The sequence below is a fragment of the Lissotriton vulgaris genome, chromosome 4_1 (genome assembly GCF_964263255.1).
Source record: "Lissotriton vulgaris chromosome 4_1, aLisVul1.2, whole genome shotgun sequence".
In the NCBI taxonomy this organism is placed as follows: Eukaryota; Metazoa; Chordata; class Amphibia; order Caudata; family Salamandridae; genus Lissotriton; species Lissotriton vulgaris.
The window spans coordinates 826,997,064-827,023,538 of NC_141691.1; positions in this window are offsets into that span (position 1 = coordinate 826,997,064).

Sequence of the window (26,475 nt, forward strand, 5' to 3'; positions counted from 1 at the left end):
ATCAGCATCCTTGAATCACAGCTAAACTCCTAACAGCATATACATAATCTAACTATGCCTAGACCGCAACATGGATAGGTTATTCCTACATCACAATTCTTTTCTAAATGCTGGTTCTTATATTTAACAAATTTTCTCAAACAAAAAATAATTTTTAAATACATTTTGTTCCTAGAGGCATAGTCCTCCCTTTCTACTAACCACGCCCGAGTGATGACACGACCATGCCCCCACGTGATTACGCGATCGCTCACTCACCAGCCCTAGATGGCAGGAGACTATACATATAACACGGGTCTCCACAGCAACCTTACAACGACGGATTCCCGAACCGATGTCGCAACAGGTATTATCAGAGGGCAGTGAAACTTGATGAAGTGGAGCTCCCAGACTTAATTTCCGGATCAGCACAAGAGGGCTGTTCTCTGCACCAGATTCCACTAAATAACTTTTCACTCCCTATTTTTCTATATTTCAGCCTGTGACTACAGGCCCTGCCCCCTTGCAGGATTTATGCTGCACATGGCAAATTCACCACTGTAAGCATTGCACAAACCGAAACACTTAACCCGCCGCAAAACTAGCCGCTGTGTTTTTTTTCACCATAGTGCATAAAAATCAGCTAATCAGTTCGATGCTCGCACAAGTGAAACATGCTGTCAGCACCACATAGATGGAGAAATGATCGAACCTGAAACTGCGTGTGGCACACAATAGTGCATGTATTTCTTATGTTTTGGCAACTATAAGTTTATGTTTATGTGTTTTGTGTCTTGTGTGTCCTTCCTTTACAGGTCTCGACGACATTACCAGGAGTAAACAATTGGTTCACCCCCACTTTTTTCTTTTTTACCTTAGCGCGTGCGACACTTTTTTTCACTATAATTGGCCAGGACACCCTGACCAACACACAAAATTCTTGCCACACCTTTCTCAACGGGTCCTGACAAATGCCAGAACTCTTTAAGAGACTGGCTCAAACATGTAGACCTATTTCCAGGATATTAGAGTCATACAATAAAACTCTAGACATATCCGCATCATCTTATTTTAACCCCTTCAATGCGGCGGCAATTCTGCCGCAGCGCTAAGGGGGAGGCGGGGCTGCGTGGCGCTCCCGTGCTGGTGACGGAACTGCTCCGTCACGGCCGGCGGGTGAGCTGTGCTTGTGACGGAATGGTTCCATCACGGCCCCGCCTGCTCTTCAGAACGCTCAGCTCAGGCGCAGAATTCGTGTCGCGCAGGCGCGGCAAGCATGCCGTGACGGAACCGTTCCGTCTCCAGCACAGCCCAACGGAGGCTTGTGACGGAACGGTTCCGTCACCAGCATGAGAGGGGTTAATCCTGTCATAGGTCCCACCATTAAATTCATTTTATCAAGGGACCCTATAGGCTGTTTTAACATCACTTTCACCACACCACATAAAAAAATTCTCCGCTCTAACCCAGGCGTTGTAGCACACCCGAAGTGCACTCAGCACTTTGGGTGGGACCCAATGGTGAAGCATGCAACCAACTATGTTGGCGAGTGAGGGTCCTCTAGAAAAACCCACTGGTTTCCCATAGACATGAACTAGAGACTTCTAGGTTGGAGTCAGTTCTACTTGATTATTGTGATTTCCACCGGAGAAATTAACTAGCTCCCCTTTTTCATTGTTCCTCTCTCACCCATTGATCTACACATGTTAAAATGTGTCACAAAGTATCAGGCAAAAGCAACTGGGGGCAGAGATAATGAGTGGTACACTTACAAAATGGAAGCCGCTCACATCTGAGAGAACTCACTGCTACAGCCCATGGGTACCCAGGAAGCCTCTTGCTGGACACCCACCGGTCATAAATAATTTGTCAACAAGCACCATCCAGAATGCATGCCCACGTTAGCCAAGTACATTCAGAAAGGTGGCAAATTGCCAGTCCGTTGCTGTGTGATACAACGAAGCTCAGAGATCCGCCGCCGCCTTGTTTGGGGCAGAAACCACACACCCCGATTCACAAAGGTAAACTTAAACTTTTGTGTACGTTCACGATTTTTTGCTATTCATAAAGGGATTTATGATTTATGATTTATGATTAGCATCTTTAGTAGGGCAGAGTATCCACACATAAAAAGATAGGACATTTTATGTGCAGAGTCCCCGTACTCGTAAAGATTCTTCTCGTAAATCCTTTAGTGAATAGCAAACAATCGTAAACTTACACAAAATAATACGTTTACCTTTGTGAATCAGGTGCTAAGGTACTTCATCCATCAGATTTTCATGCTATAAGTAGGCTGGAATACAGCTGCAAAATGTGTTTTGTATGCATATCATGTGAGCTGTGATAATGAGCAATGAATGGCATTAACACTTCTAGAAGTTGTAACAGGTTACACAGGCCCCGAACTACTACTTCATGCTCAAAGGGCTAATATGGAGATCTGATTACCTTCCTCCGCTAGGATACCCTCCTGTGCTCTAAATCCATCACATCAAATTAAACTTGCAACATCTTCTCTGCCACTCAGACGGTAACCTGCATTATGTTGCAAGACTCAGCAGTTTACTCATTGCTTAGTCATTCATTGTTTACAAGCCTAATACAGGGGATTGCTATAAAGCAAAAAAAGTTGAACTTTTGATCGGACAGAAATAACACACAGATTTGGCATCACATAGCAGAAGGCCTGGTAACCATCTTAAAACAACACTCTCTGAACAACCTACTGTAAATTGTACAGATGCTCATGCGTGAAAGGAGCAAACACATGGATAATAGACACAACCACACGCCATACACTGCACCTTCTAAGAGATTAAAACAAAAGACTTCCACTATGGACCATTTAGAGATCCAAAATAGCCTAACTTAAATCAGTGCCTTACGAATGTCCCGGGCATGACTCTCCAGGATGAATCACATGCTGGCTACGAGTAGAATAAGGGAGCAATTAAAATATATACTGAAGACAAACGTACCTAAATAAAAGAGGCATATATTTGGATTTAATATACACTGCACATGCAGCTTTAACACATTAGCGTTTGATAAAACATCACCTATTTCAAATTGGAAAGAATCATTAGAGCTATTAAGAAATCCTCACACATAAAATTGCATATTTACAAGATAATGGCGCGGCGCTGCAAGCCATCTTGGTGCACCGAGCTGTTTCATTCGGAAAGTGCAGGGATGCAACATATTTAAAGCAATATGGGGGCGCTAGACGGTGCATGGCAAGATGGCTGCACCTTAGTGCAGCTCTGCCGGCCAAACATACCATCCGATTAAAATCCTACTCTATTTCCGCCATCCATTGCCCACATTTTGTGGGTGAGGTTGACGTGATGATGTGGGCTACACAGGAGAGACATTGATTTATTAGAAGATAAGATACGGGATTCAGAATGTGCATAAGCATAAATGCCGCATCCTGCATTGCTGGCCCAAACTAGGGACTTCATTTCTGAATATGATGAAACTGCTGGTCGAGTCACAGCATAGATCTCGGAGGTGGGTAGCGAGGCGGTATGGCGAGGGAGGTAGGCGTAGTCGCCCTCTGGCTGAAAAACTCAGATCGCTGAAGAGTCAAAATCACATTGTAGAACATTGTAGAGAGCTTTGGGAACTCGCGCTGGAGTTGTGAACCAATATGCATCAGCTCTGCCGATTGTTGCACACCCGGACATTTCGGTAACACATGAAAAGGGGGCATTAAGCATAATGTCGGGTGCAGGCATCACAAAACATGGGGGACATGTACCCTGATGGTAAATTTCTATCATTAAATGCCTTTATGACGGACCTCAGTATACTGCAATACAGAGCTTTGTTTATTGTTCCTTTGAACATGTGTATATTGGATATCAAATATCACAGTATCCTGATTGTACTATGTAATATCTTAATAAGTATGTTCACATCTCTTCCTTGACTCCACCAGTGGAATTCTGTAAATGTGATGTCATCTAGAATGTTATGATTGGATTCAACACAGTTGGTCTTGGGCTGAGCACCTAGCCAGGCGCTCCTGTTGGGGCTTTCATCCTATTTGTAATAGCTTGTAAGTTGTGCTAATAAATCTACCTGAAATCTACCTTCAGTCTGGACCCAAGTTACTACATACTTCGTATTCACAAAACTCAATAAAACATTTTTTGAAAGCAATATGACACATCCTTGTGATCTCCTCTGCACTGGTCCACAATAGGCTGCCTAGCGCCAATGCAGGCGCCCTTGCACCATGGTACAAGGGTTCCTGCATTGCAGGGATGATTGTTATTATGCAGGAAAAGACAACTTCCTGCACAAAAACAATCATTGATGGTGTTTACCTTTTATGTATGCTGCAGAATGGAAAGAGGAACAATCGAGGAGAAATAAAGGTATTTCTCCTCGTTGTGTCACTGTTTTGCCTCCCCTGGGGTGGTATTAGATTCAGATGTATTCCCAGATTTACGAACCCTTGTAAATCAGGGAATGCACCAGATTCCCTGGGTGTTGCGTGTAAACACCCACAGCAACACCCAGAGCAATGCATGAAGGGGGGCCATATTTACAAGCCCAAGAAAAGCAACACAGGGTGTAAATATGGGCCAGCACACTACACCACCGGAGTGCCAAAAATATGACTTGAATGCTAAGTGAGAGAGGGGGATACCAGTGTTTCTGGAGAGAGGAGGAGATGTCATTGCGTGCATCACCCCCCACATCCCGAAGCCGCACTTCATAGCCATCTTAGCTGTCTTCAGGCTCCGCTCTCAGCCCACATGGGTTCTTCATTTGCTTTCTGGCCTGGGAGCGGTTTGAAAATTTCTCAGCTTCACTGCTGAGCTGCAATGACCGGGTGCAGATGGAGTGGACAGAAGTGGCAAGCTCGGCTCTTTTGCAGAGGTTGCAGAGTACTCTGGCTATCAGCTATTTTAATAGCAAGACAGCATTGGTGCTGGTGTACTGCTGAGCAGCTGGGCGAGGAAAAGTAAAGCAAATAGGGGAGTGGCGGTTTAGTTACTGCTGTGTTGTGGTTGAGCCCTATGTCTGCAGATGCGGCTGGACCAGGTATTAGTGTGGCTTGCAGGCCTAATGAGCTCTCCCCCATTTCTTGCTTCCTATACCTTTGCCCCTTGCCTCTCAAAGTTTAGAATCTCAGCAACCTGCCCCCTTGAACGGCTCGGTTAGGGTAGTTCCAAGGAGTTTTTGAACCGCATAAGCACGAAGCAGCTGGTTCTAATCTGAGTTTTTGGATTAAAGGTCCACTCTAAGGGGAAGTAACTCTTTCTGGGGCAGGATGGATGCTGAAATCAGGTAGCTAAAAAAGGCAGGAATGTCTAACACCCTGGTGTCTAGACCCAAATCTTCTTTAAAATCCCCACCAATAAAAACCATGGCCTGATCTGCTAAAAATAAGAAGGCTTTGATGGCAGCAGAACAGATTCTACCTTTATCCCCTGTGGAGAGGGAGCTTACCCCTATCCCCCAATAACTGAGGTCACAAGTAAGCACTCTCTATCCTTTTTTTCACAAGGCACTGCCTTCCAGTGCATTAAACTCCTGATTAAACCAAAAAAAGAAACATCACTGAGTGGCTGCACACCTGATTGACTAAAGGACGACAGTAAAACTGAGCTCTGGAACCATTTACGGCATGAAATTCAGAAGATGGTATACAACTATCCTGCTAGCACCGCAGGGTGTTGGAATAAGACCTCTAGGTTCGCTTGTCCCAAACATTGAACACTACCGCAAAAGCATTTGAGATTCAATTGAATAAATTTGGTACACAAATTTCTCTGCTGGAGTGTTTGGCACAATATACCGCCATTAAAGAATCACTATTTGAGAAATTGCACTCAACAGTGAAATATTTATTCAGTGAGTCCAGGAAACTGCATTCTACTGCTAATTGATGTCAACTCCTAAAGTGCACATGGAGCCCCATTGTGCATTGTGGAAAACGTAATGGAATTCCCTGTTATTGTATCTACTCTGTTCGAGGAAGGTAAATCCATTAAGGCACATTTTCTTCCTTTTACAAATGTCACTCACTCTGCGGTTCCCCTCTGTCTGGAACCTTTAGGATTATTACTGCAAACCTTCCTCAACCATTCCTAATTGAGCCCCCGGCTCATACTACATTGTGTGTGATAGCAAAGGTAACACAAAAGTCAGGATAATGAGGAAAACAAGGGGACCAAATTGTCCAAATCTAATGAGCATGCACCTGACATACAAATGTTATAATTTTCTGAAACTTCAAGCCTTTGCAATAAAGGTCCTTCATTAAATTTCCCTATGAAAGTTTCCACTTCCTCAAGAAGTAAACTGGAAAGACTAAGAAAAAAAAATTCAAAAACGGATAGGCTTTGAAGTTAAGAGAAACTACTACCTGATTTTTCCCAATTTTCAAACAAACCAAAGGAGATCCTGCTGATAATTGATCTCAGAATTGTACAAACAACTTAAAGGCCTAAGAGGAGGTTCACTATGGTCACTGCCACAGACAAACACAACATGAACATAATACTATCTGTACTACTCATATGATGGTTCTTACAGAACAGAAAAGGTCACAACTTAATTTATCTGAAAGAGAAAATCATCTGGCAACTCGATCCTCAAACTCAACTTCAACTTTGCAACTAACAGCCAATGAGCAAATTAGCATTTTGGAATCATCGAATATCAGCAATGGTCAAGAAGCAATCAATTGCTGGGAACTAACGGATGTTAATTTGGAATATTCTGACACCAATCGAGAAAGGGATTGACCACCATCACAGCATGGACAAAAAACAAGTGATTACTCTTAATGGTTCATCACAGGTATCTAATATCGGTTTGAAATTATTAAACATATTGGAAGATAAGCCTCTACTGAAATATGCCCCCTTTTGTCTCCAAACAAATTATGTAAGGTACCCAAGGGGAAAAACCAAGCAGTAGTGACACCCTAAACAGACACAACATTCTGAAACTTGTAGCCGCACAGAAAGACCTGAGTCATTTCTCATCTATTGGTATAGTGGTAGTTGAAATTAAACCAGTGGACCCCCATGAGACCCCGTTGGTGACCAGGTCTTCAGCTACAATTACAGAATTGGTGCTCTCATAACATACAGTCTTTGCAGAAAGGGGAATAATGATATCCTACATGCCCAAGGAACAGTAACTCGAGATTCTATAAGCCGATGATTATGAACAGAAATCATTTAAGAAGGATAAACATCGCCTTAAGCAGTGTATGATGAAAACCACCACATTGCTGAAAGCTGAGGTAGGTGCCTGTGGAACCAGTGAGTCTTCCCAAATTAATGCTGTAGTGATTGCATTAATTAGCTCACAAGGTTGCCTTTGTTAGTTTTCAAGCTGCTCAAATTCTCAGTCTGATGACCTGGAATTGGCAAGCATCTAATCACAAACAAAATAAAACTGATTGGCGCTGCCTAAATAAAGACTCTCATATCATCAACATGACAAAAAACTTGGTACAACAACTCCCGCTTGACTGGACCACGTAAAATTCAAATTATTGCGATAATAAGCCTCTTCATAAGAATCCATGGCTCATGTCCATTATCTCATGGAATATATGAAAAACTAAAAAACTCCATTTAGATGCAGAACTGAAGTCATATTTTAAGAGTTTTGATGTAGTGTGCCTTTAAGAGACATGATACATGGGGGAACTGTGACTGGAGGGCTATGTGAAATTTTTACTGCAGCAGAGAAATGTGCACCCTAAGGGTGGCCTTTTAATATATGTGACACTGGGTAAATCTTTCAGAAGAAGCAAACTCGCCACACATACTTGGCTAAATAATGCATAATTGAGACTTTGGAAGCTAAATTGAGCTAATATTTTAACTGACGACATTAAACCAAGCTCCATGCAAAAACAGAAAAACGTAAATGCTAGAACACTTACAGGTGATTTTAATCTTAACTTGGCAAATCATATCAGAAGAAGGGCGGCTTGAGGAGAACAGTTATGCACTGGGGAATACCAAGCCAAATCTCTAAATACAGCTCTATCAATAAATTAGACCGTGAACTCCGCACCGTAGAGGCAGTTGGATATCGGGCACTCAATGGGTGAAGAACATTGAATCCCTATATATAATCCAAGATCCAAAGCCACTCCTGATAGATAATGATCACACTATAACACCTTTTTCCTTTTTCCCAAGTGAAATCATTGCTAAAATTGAGAAAAGCCGAGGAAACAGTGCACCTGGCCCAAATGGGCTCCCTGCAGCTGCAGCTGTACACAAAGAAGATTGTGAGTTTTGGTGCACCCACTTCCATACTTTATTCAGTTTCTGTTTATCTGAGAAGGTGATACCAGAATCATGGTGTGATTCAACTAATATACAAAAAAAGTCCCCTATGTCTACTCTGACAGTTATTGTATCAGCACCCTTATGAATGTGGACTAAAAGATCTTCCCAAGCTTTCTATTGGCTGATTTGGAAGACTGGGTGGAAAGAAAAAACTTAATTTCATTTAATCAAACAGGGTTCACAGCTAAATCTAGTGCTACAGATAACTTGGTGGCGCTCATAATCATTGCCCAGAAATATATCATAAATTAAAAAAACTGATTTTATATACCTGTTTTGTCTAGTTCTCTGGGCCTTCAACCATATTAATTGAAATCTTCTATGGAGAAAGCTGGCCGGTCGTAACATACCTGCAAATTTCTTATGTGCCATTCAACTTTTATACTCAAGCAATTGGGCCAAGGTCAACCTTGGGCCTAACAACGGCTTGTCATCCAAAATTGTAGCCAAGAGGGGATTCAAAAAAGTGGGTGTACTTGCCCCAATGCTTTCTAATCTTTTATTATCTTAACTAAGTCCACACCAAGACGCAGCCAAATCACATCCAACAAGACTGGGGGTATTGCCAAGTCACTTCATTACAGAATGCTGATGATGTAATCCTGATGAATCAGGCTACAGAGGCTCTTAAATAATCTCCATTCTTATTGTGTTGAGAATGAAATGGCCGTGATTCTTACAAATTGTAGTATTCTGAAGGAAAATTAAAAAGAAAGGTAGCTGGTTCATGGGTGGCTTGTTGGTAGCAAGAAACTCCTGTTATAAATATCTGGGGTCTGGCTGCAGGATCACCTATCTTATCATTTACATTTTAACTCATTAAAGCCAATGACCACTTCCTTAGTTGTAGCCCTTGAATAATTACACCGCAAACTGCAAAGCCCAACTTTGGCACCTCTTCTTACAGTGATAAAGGCTAAGTTCATCCCAACAGTTAGCTTTGGCATAGAAGACTTTCAATGGAAGTTTGTGTTCTTTCTCAATTCTGTACAAGGTAAAGCATTTCGCCTTCTCTGTCCCAGACACGGCTGGATTTTGGCTTGCTTAACCATGCACTAGTTCAACCTGTTTCCTTACTTAAGTATATGTCACTATTAGGATTGTACGACCAGGGAACACTGCGCTCTTGGATATGGAAAGAAATTCAAACTTCTATCCCAACAAAAAACAAATAGCTGGATGAATGCTTTTGAGTTAGCTTTGAATGAGATAAAAACAAATGTATTATAGAAACCACTACTACTTCATGACCTCTTTAATATGTTTAGAACCTTACAAAGAAACGGTCATAAGGTGAAATACAATCGATCACCTGACCTCCTCCATAGTCACACATTCATCAGGAGATCAGCGCAATGTAGTCACCTATCCTTACCACTGCTGTAATGTGCCCTGCACTTAGCAATGGAGCCCGCAGATAAATATGACAGGGGTATTCTCTGAACCGTTAGAGGGACCGGTAGGGTGCACATTTTTAATCTTCTTGCATGGTTTGAATGTACATCATTGCCCTATAGTTGTTATACCCTGAAGATGATCCTAGACCTTTTTTGGCTCATACAGAGGTCAAAACATGTTGGTAACATGTAAATACTAGGTCAGATGATCCATTGTATTTCACCTAATGACCGTTTCTTTTTAAGGTTTTAAACATAACAGAGGTAAGTGTTGAATAAATAATATTTTGAGTATAGCTCTATGTATATTTTATATTCACTTTTGTACCCCCCCCCCCCCAAAAAAAAAAAATAGGACCCAGTGTATTGTCCTGATCTGAGCTTTCTAAGAACTCCCAGGTATAGACTAGCTTTCCCTGGTCGGGTCTGACAGGGCGCATTTCTCCTACCCCGGTGTGAGAGGTTGTCAAATGATGAAGCATGCCTCGATAAGTTGAGGGTGAGATGACTTCTCAATAATATTTTGATGACCCACATCTAGAAGTAGTCAGCAAGCCAAATATGATATAGCTGACAATACAATGCCCTCCAGTATATGTTTTGTGTTGCAACCCTCTACTGCCCACAGTCCTGCCCATGACATGGCAATTGCTATTGTGGGGCTGCCAAGCATCCGCTGTCTGCCTCTGGCAACTCTCAGTGGAAACTCCAACAGCAGTGAAACATGCCCCCTTTCTTCAAAGCATGAAAAGTTTGAAAGTAAACAAGGGCAAAGTTGTGAAACAAAATACTTCACAACTTCACACGCCCTGGGCTTCAAGGACATTTTGTTTCGCTCAGAAGCATTGTAAACATGTATAATTTTTTGGAGCTGCGGTTAAAATCCCCAGAGGTGTACCAGTAATACTGAACGCCTCCTATTAATTAACTCAAAGAGCTCCTGCAGCCTTTCGCAGCCATTGGAGATTTACGGAAATGAATGCTGGAAATTATGTTTCAACCATTCGTTCACTAAAACCTCCAGGCATTTCATCAATATTTCTGAAATGGCTGCTGGTAATTTAAATACTGAACAAACAATTTTCGAAATATTTTTACAAGCATGTTGTACATCGGGGCTGACTAAGACTTGGCTAACCATGATTAGTTTGGATACAAGCACTAAACACCACACAGGAAATAAGTATTTACAGGAAATAAGTATCTATCATCAGAACAAAGTACTCTAGCCTCCTCCTGTACACTTTCATTCACCTCAAAGTGACTGACTTGAAAGCGGATCCATGTGGCATGTAACACATTAAAGCTCATAAATAAAAAATGAAAACAAGTCTTAAAAAATTATTTTGTCATCTGTGGCTTTTTATATTCCCACCATCATTCAAGGGCCGGTCATCGTTTCCTTGCAAGCACTGGGACCACACAGTGAGATCCCTGGTCGATATAACACACTTACCTAGTAATCCTGTTCAGCAGTAGTTTTCAAGTACCTTACATGGCAATCCTGACATTAGTACAGAGGCACAGTCCCCCAGGAAAATCAGAAAGGCCGCTTAATTACAAAGAGTCCCTTAGAAACTTGCTAATTATGCCTCCAGACTATTCTACTAAGTGATAAACTTCACCCAATTACATATCATCAATAATAAATTGCAAGTGCAAATAACCAATTAGAATGTGCAAGCACAAAATCAATTTAGGAAATGGATGTACAACATCTTTTCCATATACCTCTATACATCACCCTCATTGTGTAACTTTAGCTCTACTGATGCACAACACGTTGACAACGAGAAAATAATTAGATTCAAAATATATATATACATATATAAACTAAAATCCCAATTAAGGAGTAGAATTCCTGACACTGCTGCATTAGTTAAGGCTTCCTTTTCTGTTGCATTATTGTTCCCTGTGATGGAGAGAACAGCTTAGTAAGCCACCAAAATAGCTGGTTGTTGTATTGATCGAGAGTGTTTTCCATTAGGGTGTTCAGATTTGTGAACTCATGTGTATGTAATCAGACAGAACACAGGACACACCTTATTGGTGTGAACACAGTATTATGCACATGAATTAATTTCAAATTGATCAGGTAAAGGGGTCACTATTTTAAAATTGCATCAGTTTCCGCCCTCGTCCGAGTTTACTACCGCCTTAGGAAGTTGGGGGACAAGGTACTCCTTGAAGTTGCCAGCCATCCCTAGGCCTCTCGAACCAGATGCTTGTGCGAGCTCCTTGACATGCCAAGAACGTCTCCTTTTGGCTCGGGGGATTGTAAAGGCAAGTTGTTATGGCTTACTCCATGAGCAGTGTTATGACATAGGAATATAAGACTTCTATTTTTTTTTAAGGTTCAGTACCATAGTAAAGTGAATGCAACTTACTTTTCTACTGAAAATAACACTAATTGACAATATGACTCTTCTTATACTGCAGATCGATAATTATGCACACGAGTAACAGTGGGGGGTGTTTTCGCCAGAATGGCACCATGCGCAGCTTAAGAGGGTGCTTCTTCTTTCTGCTGCTCGAGTAGATGTTACACTTAGGTGACAGTGCGATTGGGGTTCTCAACATGAGTGGTAGCAGCCATCCGCGACAGCCCACATTTAGAAATCTCTCAGTGAGGTGGTCTGGAGCAAGGTTTTTCCTGCTTGCACTCGCCAACTTAATGCTGGCGAGTGCGAGTGAGGAAAAATGCTATGCTCCACTACATGGAGAAGAGTTTTATGGAACTGCGCGTGTTAGGCGGAGCGTGGAGTGGTAAAAAGTCTGCAAACTCCGTGAGCAGAGTGGAATTTCACACCCAGGTTAAATTCTTAGCATTCAGGGGCATATTACCAAGCAATAGCGATAATTATCGCTATTGCTTGGTTAGCGTGAAAAAATTAACGCTGAGCTGCGGAGATTTGCTCCTAGCCATGTTATCCACCTCCCATTGGATAACATGGCTAAGAAATGCTCAGGGCAGGTGTTAGCTTTTGGAGATATTCGCGCTTAGCGCGAATATCTCCAAAAGTTGGTAATAGGAGATAGCGATGTTAGCGACTGTTTCCAGTCGCTAACATCTTGGCACGCCCACTTTGCATGTCATTAGTGATAAATATCACTGACATGCAAACTGGGGCCCAAGATGGTCGCTATCTCCTACTAGCTGTCGCTAACTGGTGTTAGCAACAGCTAGGTAATAGGGAGATCATTTTATCTCCGCTTTCTTGGCTTTTAAAGCCAAAAAAGCAGAGATAAACCCCCTTGATAATATACCCCTCAGTTCTTTATTCCAACTCGGTCAGAGCTGACCTGTGATGTCCAATAGATCCTTGACAGTGTGTGTAGGGAACATAACAGAGGCAGATATGGTATTTGCTGAATGAGTTCACAGGGCCAAAGTCCTTGGGAATAAGGTACGCTGTAGGTCAGCACCCAATAAAGGGGAGTGCAGTCTTGGTGGTATCTATAGTCAGGTGGATGGGTAAACTCTCCACATTCTTAAGCATGGGAAGCAGGCACAAACAGCCTTGATATGTTGGCTTCAAACGCCAACTTTCACAGAATGGCAAGCTACTTGCATTAATGTTGAACACCAACCACACCCTTAAGGATAAAATTGCCAAAGAACAAGGGTAGCCTGGTACTAGCTCATTTACCTGGGATCAGCTCCCTCTTCTAAAGAAAGTGAAAACATACCCTCCAGAAAGCAACTTCAGAACTGCTGTTCAGGCCCTCAAACTTTCGCATCTGGACGCTGGCAATACCAAGTTCGATGACCTCCCAGACTGGCATCCCTTAAGTGTATTCTGTATGCCACAGTGTGTCTTATCCGAAACAAATATAGTCACATCTCCCCCACCCTGTGGAACTCCATTGCCCCCCCCTTTGGTGGCCTTTAGCACCTTCAAACCAAGCTGCACCATTTACATTGCCTTCATTACCAGCAGTCTTGTGGCCTAGTGTGCCATTTCATTAAAAGTGCTTTGTCAACTGTTGCATTATGACTTTCTTGTGATCACAGTGAAAAGTAGGACACGTTCTTGAGGGCACTAGCTATCAAATAGTCAGGCTTATTTTAAAAGCAAGGTGTCTCAACCCTATTAAACAGAAACAGGAAGGATACTGTGGATAATTTTCTGAATCCAGGGACCGGATTATACATGTGGCGCATTTTCCTCCATTCTACGGGACGCAGCTTAGTGCAATGAAGGAAAGAGCACTGTATTATGATTAATGCACTACCCGAGGGCAGCATGTGAACAACGGACTAGCTGCTTTGAAGCTGCTCCAAGTTTTCACAGTGCAGGCTTCAACCCGCCTGAATTTTTAAAGGGATTAGAGATCCCCTTGCAGGCGGGTGCAGTCAGTGATTGCACCTGTCTGCAAGGTGATGTCTGGGGGTCCATAGGGCCCCCTATCCCAGTCCAGAGGGCTGCTCTCAGGGGGCGCACTGACAGTGCACCACCTTTTAGGTGACACACTGTCAGTGCGCCTCATTACAGCTTCTTTGCCTCTGTGCCTACCTCTGTAATACAGTTCAGGTGCAGAAGCAAAGGTATTCCCTCATGTGCATGGGGCGCGTCTCCTTGTAAATGAGGGAACGTCCCCTAAAGATAGAGCTGGCGCTTTATGTGCACCAGCACTATCTGTATTTCCGGAGGGGCCCCAGAGGCATCCGCGGCCCCTTCTGTAATACCAAAGGGCCAGAGGGCACGCAAAGCGGGTTCAAACACTCATGCAGCACCAGAGCACTTGGGGTAATAAGGCACCAGGTGGTTAAAAATGTTGCTTAATGGCTCTGATCCTCGCTGTCTGTCTCACGTGTCTAAAACAGAACTTATAAGCATATACAAGGCACGTAAGACACAGAATGTGGAACAAAGGTAAGTCAATCTATTGCATTAACGCCATATTTCAAGCAACTATGTATTAGTTATTATTTTCAAAGACATATATTATAATAGTAAACTATATTAAATAAAGCACTAAGCACTAGTTATTGTTCATAAATCATAAATTGAACTTAAAGCTTGCACTAAAAGATAGGTTTTACATGCTACTTGTCAAACTGTTGATTTAGTAAGAGGATGAATTTCAATATTTGAAACATTTTAAACGAATGGAAAATTATCTCTGTTAGGATTTGATGCATAAATATCATACTGCTAAGACACCCATGCAGCAAGTACCACAGAAGCCGTCAAGCATGCTCCTATGAACCACCCTTCTTCACTGCCACTGTGGCTGTTTATTGTTTGACCAGACCCTTTTGCAGGTTTATCCATTGACCTTTTTGTCTTTTGCCTCCTATTTTTCTGACCCTTTTTTTGTTGGCTTTAGGACTCTGAGTACTTTGCCTCTGCTAATCAGTTCTGAAGTGCAAGTGCTCTCTGTGTAAATTGTAATTCTGATTAGTGATCCATGATTGGGGTATTTGATCTTCTGGTAAGTCCCTAGTAACATGCACCACGTATTTCCAGGGCCTGTAAATCAAATTTTACTAGTGGGCCTGCAGCACTGGTTGTGCAACCCACATGTGTAGCCCTGTATATTTGTCTCAGGCCTGCCGTTGCAGTGTCTGTGAGTGCAGTTCTAAACTGTCATGTCTACCTGGCTAGTGCACCCACTTGCCAGCCCCATATCTTCCCTTTTACTGCATGTAAGGCATCCTTAACGGAGGGCCAAGGGGGAAACAGCCATTACAACAAAATTTTCACAACGCACTACCATTACAACAAAACTTTTACAACGCAGGATCCATTACAACGCATGCCATTCCAACGCATGCCATTACAGCATAGATGCTATTACAACGCATGCCATTACAACCTAAGTATGGGTAAGTATTTAATTTAATTTTAACCCCTACACTATCGAACACTTACCCCACTCTTACACCCCCTGGAGTTAGAATAGTAATTTTAACCCCTACACTATCCAACATTTACACTACTATTACACCCCCGTGGAGTTAGAATAGTAATTTAAACCCCTCTACTATCCAAACCTACTCCAATATTACACACCCTGGAGTTAGAATAGTAATTTTAACCCCTACACTATCCAACACTTACCCCACTATTACACACCCTGGAGTTAGAATAGTAATTTTAACCCCTACACTATCCAACACTTACACTACTATTACACCCCCGTGGAGTTAGAATAGTAATTTTAACCCCTACACTATCCAACATTTACACTACTATTACTTTCCCATTAATTAAAAGAAAAAAAAATACTTACCCATACTTACGTTGTAATGGCATGCGTTGTAATGGCATGCATTGTAATGGATCCTGCTTTGTAAAAGTTTTGTGGTAATGGTATGCGTTGTGAATGTATGCGTTGTAACGTAATTTATTCAGCCCAAGGTACCCCCATGGATAGGGTGCAGTGTATGTGAACGTTAGGACATGAACTGCCAATTTCGTTATTCACTATTGCAAGGACTAGCTCTTCCATTAGCTATCATTAGAGCTGCCTTGTAAAATTTTACAGATGTAAATTGTGATTGGGAATATCTAGAGATTTGAATTTATGTTCCCTGAACTCGGAATTTAAAAATACATCTTTTAGTGAAGAAGGTTTTTAAATTGTGTGCTTGGAAATGCTACTTTTAGAAGGTGGGCATTTTCTTGCTTTACCATTCTGTGCGCCTTTGTCTGCTTGTGGAATCAACGTCTGGTTTAGACTGACAGGGGCTGACAGGGGCTGTTTGTGCATTCACTCCAAACCCTCACATGAAGGGAGCTGAGTTGTGCCCTACATATTCTTCCAGAGTTAGAGTGGTGGGAGGAGTTGTCACTGACACCTGAATAATGCTGTGTCTGCCTTTTACAATGCTGTCTCCACCCCCTGTAGTATGATTGGACCTGGAGGACAGAACTGTTTCTAGTAAGCATGAGAGACTTTCTTTTAAACCTGCACACTACAAAGGCTGAAAATAGTGGGGCTTTGACTCCTGAACTTTAGAACACTTCTGGATCAAGAGGAACATCTGCCAAGGAGAAGAACTGAATAGCTGCGAGGAGAAGTAGTTCCCCTTTGCTGTGTGTTGCTTTGCTGGGTTGGCCTCAATTTGCTGATTCTGCTTCGGAGAAAAAAAGGACTTGAATTTTGCTGGGTATCCTGCTTGTGAAGTTTCGCCAAGGGCTTATGGGTGCTTTCCTCCTGTTGGGCGATCAAAGACTTCATCTGCAGCATCTCTGAACTCCTCTGCTGGGAGTTCTGACTAGCCAAGTGGTGCTGATTCCAGTACTGGGCCCTGGAGTTGTTGGCTGGGCTGCACACCTCAAGAAACGGATTACCGATGCAGTCTCTGATGCTGTTGTCTGCACTGATGCCGTGGTCACCGCTTGCTGGGTGAACACACCGCTGACCAAAACATCATCATAGCCCTGATGACTGCTGACGCCATCTCCACATCGACTCCAACTTCATCTCCTAGACTGCTGTCTGCACTGGGGCTGAGGGCACTGCTCATGGGGTGCGCAAAGCACTGCCTCGAAACCGACCGATGCCAGTGTGTCTCTTGTACCATTGCAGAGCTGATTTCCGATGTGGATGATGCCCAATGCCACACCGTTGGAAGGAACTGATGCATCACTGCCGATGCCCCATCAGTTCCCCTGTACAGTAAGGAACTTATGCTTCACTTCCTCTGCATAGCAGCAAGGAACCAAAGCCTCACCTCCACTCTGGCAGTAAGGACCCAACACCTCACTTCCATTAGGCAGTAAAAACCGCCCGGCACAGGCACTGCATAACCTCCCTGATGCTGTGCGGTGCCGTTTTTGTATTAGCACAAAATGTACTGTTTATCTGGGGATCCGTGTGACTCAGTGGCCGGCTCGCATTCCTTGAAGTTGGTTCTGTACTTTGGGTTAGTACCTGTTACGATGTGGAGAAAGCCCGAGTTGGAGCTATTGTTTTCTGGGAACTGTATTTTTGCAACAGCCATGCAAAAAAATATATTTTAATAAATGTATGTTGCATTTTTGTTATTTTGGTCTTGTTTTGATTAGATAAATATTGGCTATTTTTATAAACTGGTGTGGAGTCCTTTGTGCTGTTTTCACTGTGTTATTGTATGTGTGCACACATGCTTTACTCATTGCCTCTGTAGTCTAGCCTGACTGCTCTATGCTAAGCTACCAGATGGTCATCACAGGCAAATTTAGGTATGTACTTTACTCATCCTGACTAGAAGGAAAGGTCCCACTTGGACAGGGTGTATATCACTGCCAACTAGAGACCCCATTTCTAACAGTGACCTTGTCCCTGAGCCTGGAAATTAATGCAAGCAATTGCTGCCATCTCCATTTGGCAAAAAATGTGTTAAGAACTTTGTTCTGCCAATTGTTCTTGTCCCCCTCAGCAGTGGCTAGTCCCTGTTCAGTGGTCATTGATTGATAAAACCACTGGCTTCCTGGGCCCAGAGGCTAATCAATTTTTCCTTTGCGGACAGAGTCATTAATACTTATCAAGGAATGTGTATTGCGGTTCTGGAGTGGAGTTCGGGCAAATTGTTACTGAACCAGTTTTTTCTCACACAGCACAAAATGCACTTTGTTAAAGTTACTCTTCCACTAAAGGTATCAGAAACTTACTTTCACCTTTAAAATAGATTTTTCAATCTCAGAGAAAAGCTACTTTTAATGTTCTCTTTTGCACACTCCCATGCAGAGATAAGAAATAATGATTTTAATACAATCCAGGTCAGTTCCTGGAACATTTACCTTCCCTCACATAGTAAAAACAGATTTAGGACCATTTCTCAGTGTGATGACATAATATTAGCAATTTGTAGTATGGCACATTTGCATATGTTAAGTATCCAGTCCTTTCGGCTTGCGATGCACACATTGGGTGTGACTTAACTAATCCTTAAAAGTAGGTTTTCCTACACTCTGAAAGCACGTTCCCCGGCCTGTGTGATTACAGTGCTTTTAAACTGTAATCCAGTCAGAGCACAGTGATGACATACAGTTTTTGTCATATATGTTATATGGTGTACACATTGCAGCCCACATACGTCGTTTAACTTCAACCTCACCTCACAGGAGCAATTTCTATGCCAACTTACAATGTATTATTGGAAAGGTAATTATATAAATTGGGTGAAACCAATTGTATGACCATATTTTAGAGGCAGAGCACACATTTTGTAGCATGGATTGTTAGTGCCACAGTGCACAGAGTCCTAATACCACCACTAAAATATCCAGAAAAATCCAGAAGATCCACGGAGACCATGCAGAAAAAGGCAGCTTTGCTACAAAAACTCATTAAGGTTTACAGGGCAATGTAACCTTTCAACCCATATGTGTGCTGAGACTTGGGGTTCCCTAATAAACACCCCAGATGATACCTTATTAACTATTGACAAATGTATCACATGTATGTGCAGTTATTTAGCAAAAATTTATTCTAACTTTGAAAAAACAGCCAAAGGTACACAGAAATGGTTCTACTACAATTACATTATTAAAATAAACACCCTAAACTCCCTAATCCAACTGAATATACTATGTATCTATATTGGAGGTTTGGATGGATTCGCTTAATGACAGTAACATATTGCAAAATTATAAGACATTTTCCTGGCAGGCTGAAGGGAAGAAGAAGAGTGTATTGTGTTTATATGTGCAATAGCCAAGCTCCCACAACAATCATAGGTGAACTTTCAGGAACTTGATGAGCACTGGGATAAGCATTGTGATCCGATGTGGGCCTTGAACCTGAGCTATGTTGTCCACGGATGAACAATGAGTATCTTTAGAGTGCCAATATTTTGGCTGACCATGGGAAAAGGCAGGAACCTAATGCAAATGACAAAAAATCACATATGCTCAGACACATACATACACAATGTGATAAAAACTGACTACAGAACATGTCTTAGGGAACCAAAACAGAGCATTGCATTGGGGGTCTTTAGTGTCATTTATCGAGTTTATTATCATTATGAGACCTCACAAATCCAATGTAACTTTGTGTAAGATCTAAAGTCTTGAGTGAAGTGCAGTAGCCTCTTTTTGGACCTAACCAATATCAGGGACCAAAGAACAGCCACCATCACGTTCCAACAAATTGGTTTGGAGTATAAGTTAGAGACCTAGATTAGAATTCCCGGGGGAAGTTCAAAAACCCTTCCATTTTAGTTGTTTCAAAGAAGATTTAGCACATCTTGTTGCACTGATAACAGTGCCATTAGTTGGATGTAGAGCACATTTATGAAGCATTGTTAGGCTTGTGGAGTAATATGGCCCTGTAGCATATCATTGAAGAAGCTTGTTATTTATAATGAGAGGCTTCAGGGCATTTTGACACCTTATATGATTAAGATAATAACATAAAAGATTGATATGATGAACAGCAGGTAATCAGTAATCAGCTGCAACATATATGTTGCAGGGCAGAGTGGCAAGTAATAGCTGAATGATAAAACGAACCTACATAGATATACTAAGCTTCAAGAGACAACTAAAGTTAAGGAGCCTTCAAAATGCGAACAATGCTGAGATATGCCAACACTCCACAGGTCAATCAAACCCTAAGCAAAATGATGTTGGCAGGCTACCATGTTATGCTTTATTGGGTCTACCTACTCATCTAAGCAACACAATGGAAGAAAAGAGAGGCCAAGGGCAGCAATCTGCAGACAGGAGAGACACAGCAGAACAAAGCAAGAGAAGAGTATTGCCAGGACAAAACATCCAGCTTATGGTATTGAGAGAATCTTGCATTTAAGATAGGTCATTTGTTCAGCAGTACCTGGTGCCGATACATGCTGAGATGCCTTGTGTATTGGAGACGCATTTTATATGTACAAACTGGATATTTTTTTAACAATTCAAGAATGGATTTTTTTGAGTAACTTCGCAAAAAGAAACAATAATGGGGTTGCAGTCCATAGTTCTAATCTAGGTTTTTGTTTAGGCAGAAAAACTTTGGACCCAATAGTAGGTGTATAATTATGGAATACAGGATCAATACTAATAGGTTACACCCTGCTCATTTATCGGGCCCAATGTTGTTGAGTCGGCTATAAAATCTAACTCTGGGCCAAATTGAGAATTTGGCAGATAGGCTACTCTGTTACAAATGTGATGCATATCCCTACATCCATAGTACAAGCGCATTATATCATGTGGTACCTGTAATAGGCTGGATGGAATATCACAGTTCGGTAGAGTACACGTTTACCAAACTCCAAATCAGGCCATCAGCTTAGAACTAGTTTTTTTTTTTTGGCCAGTATTTGGGTAGAAAACTACAAAATAGATACTGGTCCTATTCTTGACCAATATAAGTAATGAGCTAGCTAGATACAGAAATGAGAAGAGACGACATTAGGAAAAGAACAATAGGACATAGATACAAAAAAGTGCTTCCAAGAGACAGTTTAATTTTTCTCTTACTGTAAAAATACCTATTCTCAAGATATTTCTTTTTATTTCTCAGCTAATGACTCCTTATCAAAATCCAGAATATTGTACTGTAATCTCACATGATGAACTAATGTTTTTCAAATTCCACTTCTATACATACAAAAGAAACTAAGCTCTCTTAGATTTTATTTAAGTATAATGTGGCATGAAGATGCTGAGTTCTTCTAAACAATGAAGGACAGAATTCATATACACACTGTAGTGTAGTTCCTATATTCCCAATAGGCTCTGCGCATTGGAATAATATATACTATAGTTTAGACGTAGGACTGAGGTCGACTATGTCTCTATCGAATATATTAAACTTAATTGTGAATGCAAGCTAGCTCAGAGTTCACTAGAAACTTTCTCGAATTCACAAGAAGGGATTAGTTTCTGACAACTGCATAAACATGACAACTTTTTATTTCCCAAGAATAAGAAATCAATCTCTAGAGTCGCGGAAACAATAGATGGCTATTTTACTCAGTCAATCGTGCATGCTTCGTTTCACCAGAGGTGCTGAGAAAATAGAGAGACGGGCGTTTTCAATAAAAGGTATTTATTGAACAGTCTTCTTTCTCAAGCATAAGAAATGTACTGCTACTATCGTAATACTGGTTATGAAGTACAAGGCATATAATACAAAGAGTATTATAAAATAGTATTGCAAGAGCATGATATGGTTTCTAAGCCATAAAATGCCTAAAATATATAAAATACATACAGTGATAAAATAATGACTAAAAATACTCAACTGTTGCTTCTAAAATACGCCTGCCCCGGTGTACCTAACCTAAGTCTAGTACGAGGGGAAGAAGTAAGTGAGGTGTAGCTTAAGTTTAGTATTTCTTCTGCCAAGAATCTATCTAAGAATTCTCTACACGTCTAATCAGCTCCGTACCTTGGTTTTAGAATGAAGAAGGTCTTGTATCTCTCTTTCAGGACTCGATTTCCCAGTAACCCGCAAGGGTAGCTTGGAAACACTGGAGCTGAATTTCTCGGCAGGAGAAAAGACAGCGTCTCCCAGTGCGTCAGCTGGAGGATCGGCTTCCTTCGGCACTTGCTGCTGCAGGGCGCGTCGGACAAGTAGATAGTCGATCTGCTCCAAACCACTGTGTGTTTGTCTGGGCAAATGTAGGCATATTTATACCTTGAAGGTGCCGAGTTTGACATATGATTGGACATTATAACGTCATCAAAGACTCAGTTCTTTGAAAACTCCATTATTTCCTAGATAAATTAGTATTCAGGCAAGGGCAGGTCCCTAGCTGCTGAAGGCGGGTTTTTCTAAGAAATCGTTGTGGATTCTTGGAACTTAGTGGAAGTAGCCATGCCGTATTTGGGCTGCATAGGCTCAGTCTAAATATGGGTATGATTTCTATGCCTATATAATGATCGGTTGATTTATACTTAAATATTCGCATGAATAAGAAAAATTACACTAGAGTCCTAGATTCGTACATAACAACACATACTAAACAAACTCTGAAGTGCAAATGCCACTATTCTAAAAGATTTGTACACAAATATCCCTTGAAGAATTGTTTATATCAGAAATAGGTTTTGACATTTATTCACGGACACAAGTGTGATCTAAACAATAATAACATTATATTCAAGGATGTATTCAGATATAAATGTTTTACTTCATTTATATTCTGTTTCATTCATTATACAGAGCATCCATAATTTTAAACAGTATGTTCACAATATACAAGCAGCAACACCGCCACTACCAACACAATCTCATAAGATTTTACACCTTTGTCGAGGAATTGGTGAAAGTGTGATCACCCTTGTCACCTAAAATAATATGGACAGCAAATGTAACAGCCTAAAGAATCTAAACTTTAAATACTCAAATCAGATAGAATTTTTTTTAAATTGTGATATTCAAAGGAAATAAGGGTGTGCTGTCGACGTTTCGGTCTTTAATGGCCACATGGGTCCACAAGACCATCCTCTGGACTCAGTGTTGCACAGAAGATGATGACTCATTTAAATCCCTGCTCCCTTCACACTAAGTTGCAATGAAATGTCAAAGATGTTATATATCCAAGAGCGATTCCAGGCAAATTTTAATCATCTCTTTCACTTTACTTTGATCCAACTACGGCGTCCGACTATTCTAAAAGATGTGCTCGTAAAGCATGATACATAGAATCTGTACTGTCTATCACAACAAATTAGTGAAACTATTTTAGCTAAAGAAGGGAAACATCAAATGTGATTAAATCAGCTGTAACAAATACATTTTATAAAACGTCAGCAAGCAATTCCACTAGGGAACAATGACAACACAAGTGTAGAAACTAGAAGACAAGGATATATCATTGTGGACATTTACTATGCTGAACCCTTGCGCTCCAGACTATGGTCTTTTAACAGTGAATTATAATAGGAAGATCACAGAGGATAGTGGTGTGAATTAAACTGAAACAAATGAGATTCTGGACACTTTTTCCAAGCTTTATGCTTCTCTAAACAGTAAGGAACAAAAGTGGTCTTAGGAAAAGGTAGAGACTTGCTTGGATACAATTAATCTGGTAAGGATTATGAGCTGTTTCTCCAGCACAAACATAGCCAAAAGGCAATTGAGAGCTGTACAGGGTGAAAGGCAAGCAAACAGTCAACAAGTGATAGGAGAGGTAGATGGTTTCTGGGTGAAGAAGTACAGTGTTACTGCCTGGTGATGTCGTATTCTTTAAAGAGGGGCATCTTCAACTCTTTCCTAAATTGGAGCAGTGTTTGGGTGATTCCAATGAATATGGGAATATTGATCCAGATCCTAGGTGCATAGATGGAAAAGACCTGGAGCTTTGTTTTTCATTTTTTAATATTCCAAGTCTCCTGTTTGATGGATTCCTAGCTGTTTGTGTGCTGAGAGCTACCAGAGAAGGTGTGGTGTTGTTCCTCATGGTTTTGTAAATGAAGCAGCAGCTTAGGAAGATGGTTATGCCCTCAGCGGAGTCAATATGGTTATTTCTTTATACCATGGACTAGCAGCCCGTCCCGACGTTGTCCGGGTATGAATTGCTGCCAGCCAGTAGTATATTGTTTTGCAGGATTTCGTTTTGATAGCATTTCTTATCTGTGACAGGCCTGTGAAACGCTCCGATTCACAGTGCACTGCTGATGCACTTAAGAGTGCGCGTTTAGTAGTGTGTGAACTCGAGTTTCCCTACTTTATTTTTCCTTGCAATATTATATAGCGCAAACTTGACAACATGGCATGAGCACAATTTACATTACAGAAGAACACATTCATTTGTAGTAGGCATGGGGAGACAAAGCGATTTACCTGGAATCACAGGATGTTGAGCTGATGCCGAAATTCGAACATAGTTCCCCAGCTCTAAAGTTCGCAATTCTAGAACTTGTGGCAGGAGGTGTGTCTAAAAGTGTATGTCGGTGCTGGCCATCAATGAGAGAGACCTGTGCATTTTTCAAATCGGTGGTGAAAAAATATGAGTATGTTGCTGGAGATGTGGGCCGCCGTGCCACCGATGTACTTACCGGGGGAGGGTAAACACCCATTATTCCGCAACTTTCTTTCCGCATACCATCCGCATATTTCATTACGAAAGTACCATGACTCCGCAATGTCATTATAACGCATGGCCTTACATTTTATATGCTTTTACCACGCATACATTTAAAACGAAATTCGTTGTAAATGCATGAATCGTAAAAGCATGTTTTTTTAAATGTTTGGATAAGGTAAGTATGGGTATAGGGGTATATGTTTTGGGGTACTGAGGTATATGTTTTGGGGTGTTTGGGTATTTTAAAGGGTTCAGATATAGTTTTGGGTTATGGGGTACAGGGGTAGTTTTAGGGTTCAGGGCTAGGTTTGGGTTTTGGGGTATAGGGGTATTTTTAGGGTTCAGGGGTAGGTTTGGGTTTTGGGGTACAGGGGTATTTTAAGGGTTCAGGGCTATGTTTGGGTTTCGGGATACAGGGGTATTTTTAGGGTTCAGGGGTAGGTTTAAGTTTTGGGGTACAGGTTTTATTTTTATGGTTCAGGGATAGGTTTGGGTTTTGAGGTACAGGGGTATTTTTAGGGTTCAGGGGTAGGTTTGGGCTTTGGGGTACAGGGGTATTTTAAGGGTTCAGGGCTAGGTTTGGGTTTTGGGGTACATGGGTATTTTAGGGTTCAGGGGTAGGTTTGGGTTTTGGGGTACATGGGTATTTTTAGGGTTCAGGGCTAGGTTTGGGTTTTGAGGTACAGGGGAATTTTTAGGTTTCAGGGGTAGGTTTGGGTTTTGAGGTACAGGGGTACTTTTAGGGTTTAGGGATAGGTTTGGATTTTGGGGTACAGGGTATATTTATAGGGTTAAGATGGGTTAGTGTTTAAAGGTGTTGGGGTATGTTAAGGAGTAAGGGTGGGTTATGATTATGGGGTGTAGGGGTATATTAAAACAATAAAATATTGGGCACAACGCTGGCTTTTTTTCCGTATTCCCGCGCCCCGCACACGCCCACGCCCCCAGCACACGCCCACAGCACACAATATGAGACATGGCATGAAGGGCGGAATGTACCACATGCCCCCAGCATTTGTCACGCCCCCAGCACACGCCCACAGCACAACGCAGACACGCCTGCAAGGACTACTTTGCTGGTACGGTTCTTTTACCTTTTAAATGTATATGGTGGGCGTCTGCATAGCCTATGTCCTTCTGCTGTGCAACTGCCCTTTCAAACACTGTTTTGGGTGTTGTGATTGGTGCTCTGGTTCCTGAGATTACCCACCTCAAAGGTTTGGGCTCTCTCTTTATTATATTAGTATAGATATAGATGAGACGTGCAGCGAACAGCACTTAAAGGGTGTCTTTGTAGAGTATGGGAATCCTCAGAACAGGGCTTTACCCCCAACCAGCCATTCTCTGTTTTGTACTTTCTCTTTTGTTTTTGTTGTAGATTCACTCGCCATATGAAAGTTATAGTTTTATTCATTCACCCAACATTTGGTTACCCTGCATCATTTTGAGGCCATCAGAACTTGATTTTCCCAACAGTGGAGCAGGAAGCAGTTCCACCAGTGGGAAAACCATTCCACAGACCTGAAGTCGGTGGACAAGGTGTTAGCAAGGTTCACCTGTATAAGCTAGATCCTTCAATGCCTTTTCCACCTGTGTCTTTTCTGCCTGGGGTGACAATTGTGGGCCGAGACAAAATATTGCAATGTTCCCCATCTGCTCCTAGAAGACCACCTGTGCCTGGAGAACACTTATATGCTTATATGTTGATCTTGAGGATGTACCCCAACTATCTTTTAGATATCACAGAAGTGCCAACAGCTCAGATTGAGGTCTTGGCAGC